The sequence below is a fragment of the Chrysemys picta genome, unplaced genomic scaffold (assembly GCF_011386835.1).
Source record: "Chrysemys picta bellii isolate R12L10 unplaced genomic scaffold, ASM1138683v2 scaf649, whole genome shotgun sequence".
NCBI lineage: Eukaryota > Metazoa > Chordata > Testudines > Emydidae > Chrysemys > Chrysemys picta.
Genome location: NW_027053356.1, coordinates 17,501 through 25,000, shown reverse-complemented (window position 1 = coordinate 25,000; position 7,500 = coordinate 17,501). Strand labels below are relative to the sequence as shown.

The following is a 7,500-nucleotide window of genomic DNA, read 5'->3' as shown; positions in this document are numbered from 1 at the left end:
GAGCGCTCCAGGAGGCAGGCTTAAGAGTCGTGCTTTAAGGCCACCAGGTCAACCCGTCGAATCTACTGGGTTGACCTGGCGGCCGGTTTGCTTTCCGGCCACCAGGTCAACCCATTGGATTCGACGGGTTGACCTGGCGGCTGGTTTGCTTTCCGGCCACCAGGTCAACCCATTGGATTCGACGGGTTGACCTGGTGGCCGGTTTGCTTTCCGGCCCGGGTGTCACCCCACTCCCAGGGCAGCACGGCAGTGGTCTTGAGGACCACAGAGGGGGGCTTAATAGTCGAGAGGGAGCAGGTCCGGGGGAGGCTTAATAGTCGTCCCCCGGCCAGTCCGGGGGAGGCTTAATAGTCGTCCCCCGGGTACTCCGGGGGCCAGGCTTAATCGTCGTCCCCCCGGGCGCTCCAGGGGGAAAAGCTTAATAGTCCTCCCCCGAGGATAGGCTTAATAGGCGTCCCCCGGCCAGTCCGGGGGAGGCTTAATAGTCCTTCCAGGGGAGGCTTAATAGTCATCCCCCGGGCAGTCCGCGGGAGGCTTAATAGTCGTCCCCCGAGTGCTCCGGGGGGGGCAGGCTTAATAGTCGTTCCCCAGGCAGTCCGGGAGAGGCTTAAGAGTCATCCCCCGACAGTGTGGGTGTGGGTGTGGGCGGGGGGGAGGCTTAGCAGTCGTCCCCAGGGCGGTCCGGGGGTGCGGGGAGGCCTCAGAGTCGTCCCTCCGAGAGCCGTGTCGGCGGCGGTGGCGGGTGTCAGGCTTTACATCCAGCCTCCGGAGGGTGAGCGTCCTCGGACGCGATGCAGCCGCCGCAGAGAGGCAGCCTCCGAGGCAGGGAGCGGAGCACCGAGGCTGGGGAGTGGGGAGCAGGAGCCGGGGGGGGGGAGGTGGGGGGCGTTCAGGACAACAGGTCAACCCCCGGGAAGCGGCTGTCAAATGTTCAAAGTCCCCACTCGGCCACCAGGTCAAGCCCCGGGAAGCGGCTGTAAAATGTTCAAAGTCCCCCCCGGGACAACAGGTCAAGCCCTGGGAGGCGGCTGTCAAATGTTCAAAGTCCCCACCGGGACAACAGGTCAAGCCCTGGGAGGCGGCTGTCAAATGTTCAAAGTCCCCACCGGGACAACAGGTCAACCCCCGGGAAGCGGCTGTCAAATTTTCAAAGTCCCCGTTCGGCCACCAGGTCAACCCGCTGAATCTACTGGGTTGACCTGGCGGCCGGTTTGCTTTCCGGCCACCAGGTCAACCCATTGGATTCGACGGGTTGACCTGGCGACCGGTTTGCTTTCCGGCCACCAGGTCAACCCATTGGATTCGACGGGTTGACCTGGTGGCCGGTTTGCTTTCCGGACCGGATGTCACCCCACTCCCAGGGCAGCGCGGCAGTGGTGCTGAGGACCGCAGAGGGGGGGCTTAATAGTCGAGAGGGAGCAGGTCCGGGGGAGGCTTAATAGTCGTCCCCCGAGGACTCCGGGGGCCAGGCTTAATAGTCGTCCCCCCCCCCCCCCCCCCCGGGCGCTCCAGGGGGGAAAGCTTAATAGTCCTCCCCCGAGGACTCCGGGGGCAGGCTTAACAGTCGTCCGCCCCGGGCGCTCCAGCGGGAAAGCTTAATAGTCCTCCCCTGACAGTGTGTGTGTGTGTGGGAGGGAGGCTTAGCAGTCTTGCCCCGGGTGGTCCGGTGGGGGAGGCTTAGCAGTCATCCCCCGAGGACTCCGGGGGCAGGCTTAATAGTGGTTCCAGGGGAGGCTTAATAGTCTTCCCCCGGGCAGTCCGGGAGAGGCTTAATCGTCATCCCCCGACAGTGTGTGTGTGTGTGTGTGGGGGGGAGGCTTAGCAGTCTTCCCCCAGGCTGGGTGGGGGCCTGGCGGGAGGCGTCGCAGTCTTCCCCCGGGCGGTCCGGTGGGGGAGGCTTAGCAGTCGTCCCCAGGGCGGTCCGGGGGTGGGGTGGGGTGGGGGGCCTCACAGTCGTCCCTCGGAGAGCCGGGTCGGCGGCAGTGGTGGGTTTACGTCCAGCCTCCGGAGGGTGCGCGTCCTCGGAGGCGATGCAGGCGCCGCAGAGAGGCAGCCTCCGAGGCAGGGAGCGGAGCACCGAGGCTGGGGAGAGGGGAGCAGGAGCCGGGGGCTGGGGGTGGGGGTGGGGGGCGTTCAGGACAACCGGTCAAGCCCCGGGAAGCAGCTGTCAAATGTTCCAAGTCCCCACTCGGCCACCAGGTCCACCCCAGTCTAGCAATGGGGTTGACCTGGCTGACGGCCGGTTAGTATCAAGGTAAACTCACCGTCGTCCACAGGAGGGCAGCTCTCAGGCCGGCCGGCTGCGGCTGACTCTGGGGCGGCGCCCGGTCCCGGCAGCGAGGGGCGGGGGGCGCGGAGCGAGACGGGGCTAACCGGGGGGGGGGGGCGCCTCCTGCGACTTTGGGGGCCGCGGGTCGTCAGTGGCGTGCAGGCCGGGCCTCTCCCGGGGGATTCGGGGGGGCGGTCCTGCGGGCCGGGCGCAGGGGGCTCGGGCGAGCCCGGGCCGGTCCGCCCCGGGGCCGGGGTCTCCGCCTGCGGCTCAGGGGGGCGCGGGTCGTCGGGGGAGGAAGCCCGGGGGAGCTGCACACCGGCCCGCCAGGCCAGGCCTGGCCTGGATGGCCGCGGGGGGATTCGGGGCGGTCCCGCGGGCCGGGGGCCGGGCGCAGGGGAGGCGGGGGGTCCGAGCGAGTCCGTCCCGGGCCCGGGGCCTCCCCCTGCGGCTTTGGGGTCCGTGGGTCCCCGCTGGCGGAAGCCACTGGGAGCTGGACACCCGCCGTCCGTCCCGCCTGGCCAGGCCTGGCCTGGGTGGCCGCGGGGGGATTCGGGGCGGTCCCGCGGGCCGGCGGCCGGGCGCAGGGGAGGCGGGGGGTCCGAGCGAGTCGGTCCCGGGCCTGGGGTCTCCCCCTGCGGCTTTGGGGTCCGTGGGTCCCCGCTGGAGGAAGCCGCTGGGCGCTGGACACCCGCCGTCCGTCCCGCCTGGCCAGGCCTGGCCTGGGTGGCCGCGGGGGGATTCGGGGCGGTCCCGCGGGCCGGCGGCCGGGCGCAGGGGGTCCGAGCGAGTCCGTCCCAGGCCCGGGGCCTCCCCCTGCGGCTTTGGGGTCCGTGGGTCCCCGCTGGAGGAAGCCGCTGGGCGCTGGACACCCGCCGTCCGTCCCGCCTGGCCAGGCCTGGCCTGGGTGGCCGCGGGGGGGGATTCGGGGCGGACCTGCGGGCCGGCGGCCGGGAGGGTCCGGGCCAGTCCGCCCCATGCCCGGCGTCTCCCCCAGCGGCTTCGGTGGCCCCGGGGGGGGTCCTCCGCGGAGGAAGCCGGGTGGGTGGGGAGCCGGACCCCAGGCGCCCAGACCCGTGACCTGCGGCCGCGACCTCCGACTCGGCAGGAGCGACGAGGGGCTTTCCGGCCCGTCCCCCCCTCTCCTTCCCCCCCAGAAAAGGAGAGAGAGCTGACTCGGACCGGGAAAAGCTGCCTACGGCACCTGGGATTCCCAGGCGGTCACCCATCCAAGTACTAGCCAGGCCCGGGACGGTTTACCTTCCGAGATCGGACGGGATCGGGGGCGTTCGGTCCGGTATGGCCGTAGGCACCCGGCCCCGCGCCTCCTCGCCCGCTTTCCCCTGCCGACGCCCGGGCCTGCCGCACGGTGAGCCCCGGTCGGACTGCCCCCCCCCCTGCGGCAGGGCCCCCGTCTCTCGCGGGCCCGGTCCTTTTTTCCTTTTCGAGCTCCGGGGCCCGGGCTGGCCGCCAGAGCCCCTCCGCCCGCCCTCCCCGGCGTCGGGGAAAATACTGTCCCGGACTTCCAGTGCGCCCGATCCTGTCAGCCGGGGGGTGGGGAGGGGCAGTCCCTCGCTGCGGCCGGGGAGGGTGAGCCCAGGGCGGCTTGCCTGCCGTGCGAGGCCCCTCTCGGCCACCAGGTCAACCCCGAGTCGAAAGGGCTGAAAAATTTTCAGAGTCCCCTCCCGGGCACCAGGTCAACCCGTGGAATCGGACGGGTTCACCTGCTGGCCGGTTCGCTTCCCGGCCACCAGGTCAACCCCTAGGTTGCCGACCGGCCTACCCAGTGGCCGGTTTGCTTTCCGGCCACCAGGTCAACCCCTAGGGGTTTTAACGGGGGCACGCCCGGTGGCCTCTTTCCCGTCCGGTCACCAGGTCAACCCGGATCTCCCTCCTTCCCTGGGCGTCCCCTCCTCGGAGGCGTCAGGTTCCATTTCCCCCCCCCCCCCCCAGACTTCCAGGGGCCCGATCCAGTCGGCCGGGAGGCAGTCCCTCGCTGCGGCCGGGGAGGGTGAGCCCAGGGCGGCCTGGTCCATGTCTCTAGTGGGCCCGATCCTTTTTTTTTTTTTCGAGCTCCGGGGCCAGGCCCGCCCGGGCAGCCCTCCTCGGAGGCGTGGGGCGATTCCCCCCCCCCCCCAGACTTCCAGGGGCCCGATCCTGTCGGCCGGGAGGCAGTCCCTCGCTGCGGCCGGGGAGGGTCAGCCCAGGGCGGCTTGCCTGCCGTGCGAGTCCCCTCTCGGCCACCAGGTCAACCGCGAGTCGAAAGGGCTGAAAAATTTTCAGAGTCCCCTCCCGGGCACCAGGTCAACCCGTGGAATCGAACGGGTTCACCTGCTGGCCGGTTCGCTTCCCGGCCACCAGGTCAACCCGTGGAATCGGACGGGTTCACCGGCTGGCCGGTTCGCTTTCCGGCCACCAGGTCAACCCCTAGGTTTTAAGGGGGGGACGCCCGGTGGCCTCTTTCCCGTCCGGTCACCAGGTCAACCCGGATCTCCCTCCTTCCCTGGGCGCCCCCTCCTCGGAGGCGTCAGGTTCCATTCTTTTTTCCAGACTTCCAGGGGCCCGATCCAGTCGGCCGGGTGGCAGTCCCTCGCTGCGGCCGGGGAGGGTGAGCCCAGGGCGGCTTGCCTGCCGTGCGAGTCCCCTCTCGGCCACCAGGTCAACCCCGAGTCGAAAGGGCTGAAAAATTTTCAGAGTCCCCTCCCGGGCACCAGGTCAACCCGTGGAATCGAACGGGTTCACCTGCTGGCCGGTTCGCTTCCCGGCCACCAGGTCAACCCGTGGAATCGGACGGGTTCACCGGCTGGCCGGTTCGCTTTCCGGCCACCAGGTCAACCCCTAGGTTTTAAGGGGGGGGGGACGCCCGGTGGCCTCTTTCCCGTCCGGTCAGCAGGTCAACCCGGATCTCCCTCCTTCCCTGGGTGCCCCCTCCTCGGAGGCGTCAGGTTCCATTCTTTTTTCCAGACTTCCAGGGGCCCGATCCAGTCGGCCGGGTGGCAGTCCCTCGCTGCGGCCGGGGAGGGTGAGCCCAGGGCGGCTTGCCTGCCGTGCGAGTCCCCTCTCGGCCACCAGGTCAACCCCGAGTCGAAAGGGCTGAAAAATTTTCAGAGTCCCCTCCCGGGCACCAGGTCAACCCGTGGAATCGAACGGGTTCACCTGCTGGCCGGTTCGCTTCCCGGGCACCAGGTCAACCCGTGGAATCGAACGGGTTCACCTGCTGGCCGGTTCGCTTCCCGGGCACCAGGTCAACCCGTGGAATCGAACGGGTTCACCTGCTGGCCGGTTCGCTTCCCGGGCACCAGGTCAACCCGTGGAATCGAACGGGTTCACCTGCTGGCCGGTTCGCTTTCCGGCCACCAGGTCAACCCCTAGGTTTTAAGGGGGGGGGGACGCCCGGTGGCCTCTTTCCCGTCCGGTCAGCAGGTCAACCCGGATCTCCCTCCTTCCCTGGGCGCCCCCTCCTCGGAGGCGTCAGGTTCCATTCTTTTTTCCAGACTTCCAGGGGCCCGATCCAGTCGACCGGGAGGCAGTCCCTCGCTGCGGCCGGGGAGGGTGAGCCCAGGGCGGCTTGCCTGCCGTGCGAGTCCCCTCTCGGCCACCAGGTCAACCCCGAGTCGAAAGGGCTGAAAAATTTTCAGAGTCCCCTCCCGGGCACCAGGTCAACCCGTGGAATCGAACGGGTTCACCTGCTGGCCGGTTCGCTTCCCGGGCACCAGGTCAACCCGTGGAATCGAACGGGTTCACCTGCTGGCCGGTTCGCTTCCCGGGCACCAGGTCAACCCGTGGAATCGAACGGGTTCACCTGCTGGCCGGTTCGCTTTCCGGCCACCAGGTCAACCCCTAGGTTTTAAGGGGGGGGACGCCCGGTGGCCTCTTTCCCGTCCGGTCAGCAGGTCAACCCGGATCTCCCTCCTTCCCTGGGCGCCCCCTCCTCGGAGGCGTCAGGTTCCATTCTTTTTTCCAGACTTCCAGGGGCCCGATCCAGTCGGCCGGGTGGCAGTCCCTCGCTGCGGCCGGGGAGGGTGAGCCCAGGGCGGCTTGCCTGCCGTGCGAGTCCCCTCTCGGCCACCAGGTCAACCCCGAGTCGAAAGGGCTGAAAAATTTTCAGAGTCCCCTCCCGGGCACCAGGTCAACCCGTGGAATCGAACGGGTTCACCTGCTGGCCGGTTCGCTTCCCGGGCACCAGGTCAACCCGTGGAATCGAACGGGTTCACCTGCTGGCCGGTTCGCTTCCCGGGCACCAGGTCAACCCGTGGAATCGAACGGGTTCACCTGCTGGCCGGTTCGCTTCCCGGGCACCAGGTCAACCCGTGGAATCGAAAGGGTTCACCTGCTGGCCGGTTCGCTTTCCGGCCACCAGGTCAACCCCTAGGTTTTAAGGGGGGGGACGCCCGGTGGCCTCTTTCCCGTCCGGTCAGCAGGTCAACCCGGATCTCCCTCCTTCCCTGGGCGCCCCCTCCTCGGAGGCGTCAGGTTCCATTCTTCTTTTTCCAGACTTCCAGGGGCCCGATCCAGTCGACCGGGAGGCAGTCCCTCGCTGCGGCCGGGGAAGGTGAGCCCAGGGCGGCCTGGTCCATGTCTCTAGTGGGCCCGATCCTTTTTTTTTTCCGAGCTCCGGGGCCAGGCCCGCCCGGGCAGCCCTCCTCGGGGGCGTGGGGCGATTTCCCCCCCCCCCACCCCCAGACTTCCAGGGGCCCGATCCTGTCGGCCGGGAGGCAGTCCCTCGCTGCGGCCGGGGAGGGTCAGCCCAGGGCGGCCTGCTTGGCGGCCGGGTCCATGTCTCTAGTGGGCCCGATCCTTTTTTTCCCTTTTCCGGCTCCGGGGCCCGGGGTGCCCGGGTAGCCCTCCGCGGTGGCGTCGGCCAATTTTTTTTAAAATCAGACTTCCGTGGGCCCGATCCTGACGGCCGGGAGGCAGTCCCTCGCCGCGTCCGGGGACGGCGAGACGCTCGGCCACCGGGTCAACCCGGAGGAAGCGGGCTGGGGGAAGAAAAAAAAAAAAAAAGTTTTCCAAGTCCGAAAAATTTTCAAAGTCCCCTCTCGGCCACCAGGTCAACCCCTTTGGAGCGAATGGGTTGACCTGACGGCCGGTCGTCTCGCGGATGTCCGGAAGGGGTCGCCCCACGCCGTCTCGGCCGACCGAGGGAACCACGAGGTGGCGCCCAGTTCCAGTTTCGTACCGCCGAAGGCGGGGCTTTGGCTTTTTCGACCTGCCTTTCGAGGATTGTGTGA

The 7,500-nt window shown here is 68.8% G+C and overlaps 1 non-coding gene across 1 annotated transcript; it reads right to left on the bottom strand.

The window, feature by feature from the left end:
- Positions 1 to 3,461: 3,461 nt before the first annotated feature.
- Positions 3,462 to 3,580, bottom strand: LOC135979098 (5S ribosomal RNA). The gene has a single exon (XR_010596423.1). It is a non-coding gene; the product is annotated as a 5S ribosomal RNA (ribosomal RNA).
- Between the last annotated feature and the right edge of the window lie 3,920 nt (positions 3,581 to 7,500).